Below are 12,082 nucleotides of genomic sequence, written 5' to 3'. Positions count from 1 at the left end.
ATTTAAGGTGCAGGGGGAAGCAGGGAGATGACAGCTCAGGCCTTAATGACAGGTCTGAGCTCACGTTAAATTTCAGATGGTAAGTGATTCGTTATAATCGTCAGTATGGTTAGTGCATTGCAAATTCTTCATGTTTGAATTGGAAGTGACTCGTTTGCATTCCATTTTCGTTAGCTGCTAGCGTCATCAGAAAATGCCCTTTAGTGCATGCGACGGTTCAAAATTTCATCCTTACAGAGTCGTTAGAGGGTCGTTAAAGTTTAGTGCATCTGGGCCAGAGTCTTTATAGAGGAAGTCTGCTTGTCTGGCCTTAAAACTGAAGGGTTCCCACACATTTGACATTCTTGCATTAGTTCTTGAATATATTCAAACAGTTTTTGCCATCAGACAAAAAATTGTTAGAACAACGGAAGACAATGATTCCAACTTTGTGAAAGCCTTCTCTGTAAATGGACTGCATGACAGTGATAACAATGATGAAGATCCAAATGATGAATTAGACAGCACTACTTCTAATGCACGTGATAATGTTAACGATGATGATAAAGCATTCTTTGCTATAAAGAAGTCAAGTGTTTCAGACAAAGATTCCTTTGATCAATACCTGCAGACCCAATCAGAAGATATCAGTAATATTGCAGCCTGGCCTGATTAGAAGTAACTTTTATCAGACTGAACACTCCACTTCCTGCTGGTGCAGTTGTTGAACACCTTTTTAGATGAGCTGGTTTAATAATGACTCACAAGTGCACTCACTTAAGTGACAGTCATTTTAAAATGCAGTTTTACTAAAAGCAAAGTGGATTGAATTGTAGAGCAATAAAGTTGCTGTGATAAAAATATTAATAGCTGTATTCATTGTAGTTGCCGTACTTTTATTTTTACTCAAAAAGTGGTATATTAGGCAATAACTTTTTTTTTAACTTTTACTTAAGTACATTTTAATGTATTCTTCACTGTACTTTTACTTTTACTTAAGTATTAAAATATACATTTATTTTTACTTTTACTTAAGTACTTTGATCTAGTACTTTGAACAATACTGTAAGTATCTAATTAGTAAGGATGTTTGCGTTAAAAGTATTTTAGGCAGTTCTTTTAATTTTCAAGGAATAAGAGTCTGGAACTCTCTTCCATTGCAGATCAATGTTAACATCTTATGTATGTTTAACGTACTTTAGAATTTGGTATGAATTGACAGTACAATATAATAGACCCAGCATTTCAATTCTGAAACACAGAAACAGAGAAAATGACAGCAGAGAAAGACCATACAGCACATCCAGTCTTTTCATTCATACCAAATAAGCTTTACAATCCTTTCCTCTGTTCTTGTCTCCCTTATTCCCACCATTTCCCCTAGGAAGCCATTACACACATCCATCACCCTTTCAGTACAGAAATATTTCCTTACATTATTTTCACCTTCATGCTATGGCCCCTTCATTGCAAAATGTCTTTTCAAATGAAAAAGGCCTGCCTCTTGTTCATTTATTCCACATGGGTACTTAAATGTGTCTATCATATCTCCCCTCTCCTACCTTTCTTGCAAAGGACATATATTGAGATCTTTAAGATCATCTCCATATAATCACTGACCAATTCAGCAGGCACCCTCTGGACCATGCAGTCTCCAGAACTGTACACAGTACTCCAAATGAGATCTGACCAGATATTTATATTAAGGCACTATCACATCTTTTGTGGCACTATCATTAAGGCACTATCATTCTTTTGTCTTTAGCTCTCCTTTTCTACCTATTTCTTCGCCTTATGATTAACAGATAATAATTTGCAGTCCCCACTATTTTTTTGTGCATAGAAGTACTTTATCTCATATACTGTACTGCTCCCTTGGGATTTTGCATCCAAAATTTGTGATCTTAGTTGCAAAATTCTAGACAAATTTTCAAGCTTTACTAGATCGCTTCTCATATTATCCACACCTTCCAGGTTGTCTACCCAATGGCATCCAGTATTCTGTACCATCTGTAAAGGGACAAACCTTGCCTGACAGCTCTTCTGTAATATTTATTTATTTATTTATTTATTGCATTTGTATCCCACATTATCCCACCTCTTTGCAGGCTCAATGTGGCTTACAATTCGTCATGGATACTGGAAGTAGAAGAGAATATACATTTGGTTTTACAGAGGGTTTTGGGTTACATGGTGGTGAAGTACATGGTTGTATTAAAGCAAAAGACATTATAAGACATTACTATATATATTAAAGATTCTGCAGTTACACATGTTGATCTTTGTGATATATCTTGTCGAAGAGATAAGTTTTCAGTAGTTTACGGAAATTGGTCAATTTATGGACCGTTTTCAGGTTGCGTGGTAGTGCGTTCCATAGCTGCGTGCTTAGACAAATATTATGTACTAACTGAATGGCTGCAACTTTAAAATGAGTCACTTCCAAAATAATCAACAAATTAAGTTGCAATGTAAAATTCTTTACGAGTGAAGATATTTTTCTTCTAATGGAGGAAAAAGGCTTCAGATGCTCGATTCACTGATTATTTATGTAAGTAATATTTATACCGAGCGAACTTCTTCACCAGCCTTTAAAAAAAACTCCAACCTCTACCATTTCACCATTTATTCTTTTTTTCTTTTATTTAGCTATTTTTTACTTGTTAAATGGCATATATCATCATATCTATTATTTATTTTCACAATACTATTATCCGTAATGATTAGCTTTAATCCTTTATATTGGTGTGGGTCTGCTCACCAGAGCGCCTCTGTTTCGGTCCTTCCTCAGGAGCCAACTCGAGCCTCTCGAGATTTTCTAAGTCCTGTTGATAATAAAATGTATCGTAAGAATTTCAAGGTTTATCCCGCTATGTTCATCAGCAAAGTTTTTCTGCTGTTGAAATGGTAGAGGTTGGAGTTTTTTTTTAAAGGCTGGTGAAGAAGTTCGCTCGGTATAAATATTACTTACATAAGTAATCAGTGAATCGAGCATCTGAAGCCTTTTTCCTCCATTAGAAGAAAAATATCTTCAATCGTAAAGAATTTTACATTGCAACTTAATTTGTTGATTATTTTAGACAAATGTTAAAAATGACCAGCCCAAAGACCAATCCCTGTGGCATACCACTGGTAATGCTCTTATCCTGAGTGAATGCCATTTACCACTACAGAGTCACATTCCACTCAACTAGATTCTAACCCAATCAGTCACTTTGGGGTCGTTTTACAAAGGTGGGCTGAAAATGGCTTGTGGTAGTGTAGGCGCGGGTTTGGGTGCGCACCGATCCATTTTTTAGCGCGCCTGTAAAAAAGTTTTTTTTTTTAATTTTTGTTGAAAATGGATGTGCAGCAAAATGAAAATTGCCGCGTGTCCATTTTGGGTCTGAGACTTTACCGCCAGCCATTGACCTACTGGTAAAGACTCACGTGGTAACTGGGCAGTAATGTCCTATGAACACCAAATGCCACTTGGCACGCGTCTGTTACGCGCACCCAAAAATAAAAAAATATTTTGCAGAGGTGCGTATCAGACGCACGTCAAAAATAAAATTATAACAAGAGCCACACGATAGTCAGGCGGTAATTTTGGCACATGTTTGGCACGCTTAGTAAAAGGACCCCTTATGGGCTTATACCCAGGGTGCTCAGTTTATGAGAACTCTATCAAAGGCTTTACTGAAATCTAAGTATGCCACATCCAGTGCTCTCCCGCAATCCAACTCTCAGGTTACCCAGTCAAAGAAATGAATTAGATCTATCTGACTAAACCTACCTTTAGTAAACTCAGATCTTGTAATCCATTGGATTCCAGAAATTGCATGATCCTCTTTTTAGCAGCATTTTCATTAATTTATTCACTACAGCCAGGTTCTAATCAGAAACCAAAATGTCAAATATATTAAATTATAAAACTGAATTCCTTTTCAGAAAGTGTCTGGTCTTCCACCTGCTGTTCTAGCTATACCACTAATAGAGAATGAAATCAGATTGGCATATTTCTTTTTTTTTATTATTTTATATTTACTAAATGTTAAACATTTGCAGCAGAGTAAAATGCGTATTTTATAAAATATATATGCAAATCACTACTCCACTTATGCTCCTCCCAAAATCTTCCACTGAGCAAGCCTACTGTGCAAGCTCATGCAGGTAGTCTTAGGTGTGTCAATTTTATAACTGGAGTTTTACACACCAAAAAGGTTTACAAAATCCCCCTTACATGGTGCTGCACAGATACACAAAAGAGACAGTTTCTGCTCATTTGAGCTTACTGTCTAGTCAAGACACTATGTAGGGTGAAAAGAGAGCCTACTAGGATCTATTTGTTATAGAGAAGTGGTTATGATTTGAAAACAGACAAGAAATTAAGATGCGAAACTTGGTAACTGTGTACAGATATCACAGTGCTTTAACAGTGATTATATGTATCACATCTATATTCCAGTCATCTAGGCTGAATTGCTGCTTTAAAAATACTTTAAAAATCATTAAATGCGGTCCTTTCAGTGCTGGAGATTGGTAATAGAACCATTTATTTTTTTTATGCTTCATGCACCATTGAAAATATGTATTAGCCTTGGTTAGGCTCAATTTGTCATTTAGCAATGTCTTATATGCAATACAAGATTAGATTTTTGACACAAGCCATTTGTCCTCTCACTGTTAGTAAAAGTGTAACAGAAAAGGTTATGTTTTTCAAGAGCATCACCCATTCAACGTCTGACAAAACTTTCTTGAAAACAGGATCCACAGTAAATGTGCTCCTGCAGCAATGGAACAACAACCTAGCTACAGGCTAAAGAAAAGCCTCTGTTAGTGATATCATTAAAATCCTATTCTGAACCTCCAGCTACTAAAAAGATATTATGGAAATTGTATCAGAATGACAAAGAATTATCCTAATTACAAGTGTCTCCAAGAAAAGGAAAGTATCAGTACAGAAGAACATGGAGATTGCTCTGGATGAAAAGATACTGATAAGCCATATCAAAAGTTTACCCCAGGCATCATGACTGATCATTCATAGTAACCTAGTAATGTAAGTAACGTGGAGGGGCATAATCGAACGGGGGCGCCCATCTCTAGGGACAGCCCCGTAAAGAAGCGTATAAGACCGCATTATCGAAACAAGATGGGCGGCCATCTTTCAGTTCGATAATATGGTCGGGGACGGCCAAATCTCAACATTTGGGCCGCCCTTAGAGATGGCAGACATTGGTTTTCGCCTATAATGGAAACTAAGGGCGGCCATCTCAAACCCGGCCAAATCCAAGCCATTTGGTTATGGGAGGAGCCAGCATTTGTAGTGCACTGGTCCCTCTCACATGCCAGCATACCAACCAGGCACCCTAGGGGGCACTGCAGTGGACTTCACAAATTGCTCCCAGGTGCATAGCTCCCTTACCTTGGGTGCTGAGCCCCCCCAAAATACCCCCAAAACCCACTACCCACAACTGTACACTACCATAGCCCTTAAAGGGTAACGGGGGGCACTTAGATGTGGGTACAGTGGGTTTCGGGTGGGTTTTGGAGGGCTCCCATTTACCACCACAAGTGTAACTGGTAGGGGGGGATGGGCCTGGGTCCGCCTGCATGAAGTGCACTGCACCCACTAAAATCTGCTCCAGGGACCTGCATAGTGCTGTCATGGAGCTGGGTATGACATTTGAGGCTGGCATAGAGGTTGGAAAAAATGTATTTTAATTTTTTTGGGGGGTGGGAAGGGGTTGGTGACCACCGGTGGAGTAAGGGGAGGTGATCCCCGATTCCCTCCGGTGGTCATCTGGTCAGTTCGGGCACCTTTTCAAGGCTTGGTCTTAAACAAAAAGGCACCAAGTAAAGTTGGCCAAATGCTCGTCAGGGCTGCCCTTCTGTTTTCCATTATCGGCCGAGGACGGCCATCTCTTAACTACGCCCCTGTCCCGTCTTCGGTACACTACCGACACGCCCCCTTGAACTTTGGCCATCCCTGTGATGGAAAGCAGTTGAGGCCGGTCAAAATCGGCTTTCGATTATGCCGATTTGGCCGGCTCTGAGAGAAGGCCGCCCATCTCCCGATTTGTGTCGGAAGATGGGCGCCCTTCTCTTTCAAAAATAAGCTGGATAGGGGTCCTTTTACTAAGGTGCCCTGAAAAATGGCCTTTTTTTCTGCAGGTTGTTTAATCCCCTGGTAAATCAAGGTGTGGTAAAAGTTACACCTTGGTAACTTCCCCGCTGTGTGTTTACTGAATTCGAAGTGTAGTAGTTTCATAAATTATTAGTCTTTCTTTACTAACAGCATATTGGTTAGGGCTGTGCATAGAAAAAAAATATGGTTCATTTTCAAGTCATCAGATATTTTTTCTAGTTAATCAACACTTTTTTTCAGTTCATTTAGGGGTCCTTCGACTAAAGCTTAGCGCAAACCATTGGACATTAGTCCAGACTAAATGCTCTGCATCCTATTTTATACGAGTGGAGGAGTGGCCTAGTGGTTAGGGTGGTGGACTTTTGTCCTGGGGCATAGCCAGACTTCGGCGGGAGGGGGGGTCCAGAGCCTGAGGTGAAGGGGCACATTTTAGCCCCCCCCAGCGCCGCTGACCCCCCCCACCATTGCCGACACCCCCCTCCCGCCGCCATTGCCAACCCCGCCACCACCAAATTTGCCCCCCCCTTCCGTCGCCTACCTTGCTGGCGGGGGACCCCAACCCCCGCCAGCCGAGGTCCTCTTCTTCTCGCAAAAGGCTTCCTTCTGTTTCTGACGTCCTGCACAGGTTGGCAGCGGGAGGGGGGGGGGGGGGTCGAGAGGGTCGTCGGCAAGGGGGTCCAGGGCCAAATCTATGGGGGGCCAGGCCCCCCTGGCCCCACGTAACTATGCCACTGGTGCATGCTAATGTCCATTAGTGAGCACAGGGACCCTTTTACAAAGGCACTTTAGGCTCTATGCTTGTGCAGTGCATTACAAAATAAGACTACTGCCAGGCTAACATGCTCCCTGGCGGTAATTCTGGATTTGGCGCATGCTCATACAACCAGGACAAATTATTTTTTATTTCCTACGTGCATGGCGTTTCTGGCATTAATTGGTAGTTGGTGCATGCCAACCGGTCACCACATGTGTAGCATATGAGCCCTTACTGCTAGATCAATGGGTGGTGTTAAGGGCTTAGGCCGTAAATAGGTGCACGCTGGTCTCAATTTTACCGCAGGGCCTTTTCCCAGCCCTTTGAAAAAAAAAAACCTTTTTCCCAGACATGGTAAAAACTGGCCCGGCATGCACCAAAAACACATGACCACACTACCACAGGCCCTTTTGTTGCGGCTTTGATAAAAGGACCCCACTAAGCTTTAGTAAAAGGACCGCTTAGAGCTTGTTTGTTAATAATAGCTTTTTAACTTGCATTAGAGCATTTAATGTGTATTAATTTGTAGATCGATGCACACTAACCCCCTGATTCTATAAAGATCGTCAAAAATTGTGCACACAAATTTAGGTCCATTCCCAATTTGTGTGTGCATTTTCATAGAAAAATAGGCCAATTAGTACCAGTAATTGTATTTTTAACAAGCAATTATTGGCGCTAATTAGATTTTTTTTGAATACTTTATTTATAACTTCAGAAAAGAACACGTCAGTATGGCATAAAAGAATACAAAAAACTGCCCAAATTTAAATCTCAACATAATGTACATAGGAAGGTATTGTCACTTTCTAACTGAAGTAAGTAAAACAGAAACAAGAGCACAGGGTCACTGGGCACTAATTAGATTTAATTGGGACTTTCCTGTGTAAAGTTAGGCGTGGGATCCATGCCTAAAATTTACATGTAAGCCAAAAAAGAGGGTGCAGAACTGAGAGGGTCATGGGTGTTTCGGGGCAGATCGAGGGACATAGTTTTGAGTTCTGCGTGTAATTGTGGAATAATGGTGCTCCATGCAGAAATTTAGGCGCAGACATTCACACCATGCCTAAATTTATGTGTAACGTCTCTGCTTAAGGCTTAAGCATTAATTCTATAAACCCTGCCAAATTTTAGGCGTGGCTTATAGAATACCGTTTACAAAGGTTGTTTTCAGTGCTGAATTTTTAGGTGCCATATATATAATCTAGCCCTTAATCAATTTTGGATGCTGTAATTGTAGGTAGCCCTAACAAATGCATGTCCCCAATATCAGTAGGAGCTATGCTTGATTTGTTGGACTGCTTTCTCATAGAACATATCATATATTTTATTGTATTTTGTGTGAGAGACAAGAGGAAAAGAATATTGTGTTCCCACACAAAGTGAAATTAATTGAGAGAACCAACAAGGTAGCTGAGCAGAAAGATATTATAATACTTCATATTTTCTTCCAACATCTACTTGCAATCACCTTATTTTCTTTGCAATTCCACTTATTCATTTCATTTTAAAAGACTGAATGAGGCTTCAACTAGCAGAGCTACAAATTAATCTGAAAAATTGTTCTTCATCTTTCCATACAGTCTTATCTTCAATATTTCTAAAATCTTTGCACAGTGAAGGTGCATATGAGAAAAATATAAGACAGATAAATGACTTAATAATTTTATATCATCTTTTTTGAAGAAGTCAGGAACAAAGTTCCAGTACCATTCTTTCACAAGTTTAATAAAATGACAATCCCTGACTATAAATCAAACATTTAAATTAAATTATTACTATTGAGATGGATTTGGTTATCTTGTGTCATTATTTCTTAAGCCATTTTTTCATTTGTGGGGCAACAATTAAAGCCTACTGATGTATCTATTTTAATATGGCTGACAGAGAAATAGATTTTAAAAAAAAGCATAAATTGATTAGTATATGTCAGGAAACAAGGCACTTACAGTTCTTTTATGCATGTTTCTTTAAAAGAAAATACATTATAGCTCTCACTTAACTTTCAGTCAGGTAGCTTTGAATTGCATTTCATTTCAGTAATTAGCATATTTCAAATTTAATGGAAAGAATGTTGAAAAAGAACTATACTGCTTCATAGAAGTTTAATTCTTTTGCCCTGTTTATCACCAGAACACTTTGTGATCAAAATGTAAAAGCATTTTTCTAAATTTTGGGGTCCTTTTACTAAGCTGCAGTAAAAATAGGCATTAGCATGCCCTTATGCAGGTCTTTCCTGTGTGCTCAGGCCATTTTTACCATGGCCATAACACCCCCATGGCTCCTTTTACTAAGCGGTGGTAAGCCCAACGCGGGCTTACCGCTCGTTATACAGGAAGTACCACCAGGCTACTGCAGCTGCTGGTGGTAATTCCCACCCCTAGCACATCATCATTTCCAGTGCTACAAACATTTATTTTTGTAGCGCTGGAGTGTACCCGGTGGTAATCAGGCAGTGCCACGTGCTGCCCGGTTACTGCCAGGTTAAATCGGGAGCCCTTACCGCCACCTCAATGGGTTAGCATAAAGTAATATAGATGCACTAACTGGTTAGCACAGGAATGTCCACTCTCCATCCCTAACATGGCATCTCAAACAAAATACAAACAATTTAGGGGCCCTTTTAGTAAACAGTGATAAAAAGTGACCTGTGCTATTTATAATACATGGGTTTCCCATGCGCTGTGGCCACAAGAAGGGGCATAATCGATAGGGATGCCCAAGTTTTGCTGAGGACGTCCCGTTGGAGGGGCGGGGAAACCTGTATTATCGAAACAAGATGGATGCCCATCTTTCATTTTGATAATGCGGTCAGGGACGCCCAAATCTTCAAATTTAGGTCGTCTTTAGAGACGGTCATCCCTAGACTTGGTCATTTCTGATTTTCGGCGATAATGGAAACCAAGGACGCCCATCTCAGACACGACCAAATGCAAGCCCTTTGGTCATTGGAGGAGCCAGCATTCGTAGTGCACTGGTCCCCCTGACATGCCAGGACACCAACCAGGCACTCTAGGGGGCACTGCAGTGGACTTCATAAAATGCTCCCAGGTACATAGCTCCCTTACCTTGTGTGCTGAGCCCCCCAACCCCCCAAAACCCACTACCCCCAAATGTACACCACTACTATAGCCCTTAAGGGTGAAGGGGGGCACCTAGATGTGGGTACAGTTGGTTTGTGGTGGGTTTTGGAGGGCTCACATTTACCATTATAAGTGTAACAGGTGGGGGGATGGGCCTGGGTCCGCCTGCCTGAAGTGCACTGCACCCACTAAAACTGCTCCAGGGACCTGCATACTGCTGTGATGGACCTGAGTATGACATTTGAGGCTGGCACAAAATATTTTAAAAGATGTTTTATGAGGGTGGGAGGGGGGTAGTGACCACTGGAGGAGTAAGGGGAGGTCATCCCTGATTCTCTCCGGTGGTCATCTGGTAAGTTTGGGCACCTTTTTGTGCCTTGGTCGTAAGAAAAACAGGACTAGGTAAAGTCGTCCAAGTGCTCATCAGGGACACCGTTTTTTTTCCATTAGGGGTCGAGGATGCCCATGTGTTAGGCATGCCCAAGTCCCGCCTTCGCTATGCCTCCGACATGCCCCCGAGAACTTTGGTCATCCCTGCAACGGAAAGCAGTTTGGGACACCCAAAATCGGCTTTCGATTATACTGATTTGGGTGACCCTGTGAGGACACCCATCTTGCGATTTGTGTCAAAAGATGGGTGTCCTTCTCTTTCGAAAATAAGCCTGGTAGTGTGCCAGTAAAATGGCCACAATTTTTATTTTACCATTAATGGTCACATGCTAATTTCCCAATTAGTACGTGAGCCCTTACCGCCACCTATTTACTAGACAGTAATGGCTCTCATGCTCCCCACACTAATCGGGCAGCGCATGACGACTTACCCACACTACATAATTAGCACAGGCCACCCCTACTCTCCACCTCCAAGCAAGCCCCGGCACTAAAAAATTGTATTTTCTTTGCAGAGGATTGGCATGCACCAATCTCAGAACTTCCGTAGGACACCTGAGCGCATCCCATAGTAATGCCTTTATAACATGTGCAGTTAGCATACACATTCATAAACTACTATGTGACACTTTAGTGCATCCCGAAGAGTCCATTTTTTGATGTGTTAGATGTGCATTAACACCTAATGCAGCTTAGTAAAAGGGCCTCTTAGTTTTACTCATTAACATAAGCACTGCCATACTGGGACAGATCAAAAGTCCATCAAGCCAAGTATCCTGTTTCCAACAATGGCCTATCCAGGTTACAAGTACCTGGCAAGATCCCAGAACAGCAAAACAGATTTAATGCTGCTTATTCTAGGATATGCAGAAGATTTCCCCAAGTCCATCTTAATAATGGCTTATGAACTTTTCTTTTAGGAAACTCTGCTAAGGTAACTGCTTTTACCACATTCTCTGTCATTGAGTGAAGAACTATTTTCTCCGATTCATTTAAAATTTACTACTTATTAGCTTCTTTGCATGCCCCCTAGTCCTAGTATTTTTGGAAAGAGTAAACAAGCAATCCACATCTACCTGTTCCACTCCACTCAGTATTTTATAAACCTCTATCATATCTCCCATCAACCATCTCTTCTCCAAGCTGAACAGCCCCAGCTGCTTTAGCCTTTCCTCATAGGGAAGTCATCCCATCACCTTTATCATTTTTGTCGCCCTTCTCTGTACCTTTTCTAATTCCACTCTATCTTTTTTGAGGTGCAGTGACCAGAACTGCAGACAGTATTCTAGGTGCGGTCGCACCATGGAGCAATACAAAGGCATTATAACATTCTCGGTTTTGTTTTCTATTCCTTTCCTAATAATTCCTAACATTCTATTTGCTTTCTTAGCTGCCACTGCGCATCAAACAGAGGGTTTCAACATATCATCAATGATGACACGTAGATCCTTTTCCTGAGTGATGACTCCTAATGTGAAACCTTGCATCATGTAACTATTGTTTGGGTTTCTCTTTCCCATAAGCATCACTTTGCACTTGCTCACATTAAAAGTCATCTGCCATTTGGATGCCCAGTCTCATAAGGTCCTCTTGCAATTTTTCACAATCCTCTTGTGATTTAACAACTGACTCCATACACTACCTCAATCAGTGGGAGGATAGATGCAGAAGCGTACTAATCGAAATAGCACCACTAAAGACAAGAATATCAAGAAGACAAAACTCGATACCATGGTTCAATGACGA

The sequence above is a fragment of the Microcaecilia unicolor genome, chromosome 5 (assembly GCF_901765095.1).
Source record: "Microcaecilia unicolor chromosome 5, aMicUni1.1, whole genome shotgun sequence".
NCBI classification, from domain to species: Eukaryota; Metazoa; Chordata; class Amphibia; order Gymnophiona; family Siphonopidae; genus Microcaecilia; species Microcaecilia unicolor.
The sequence above is the reverse complement of the archived record's forward strand: the minus strand, read 5'-3'. Positions refer to the sequence as shown.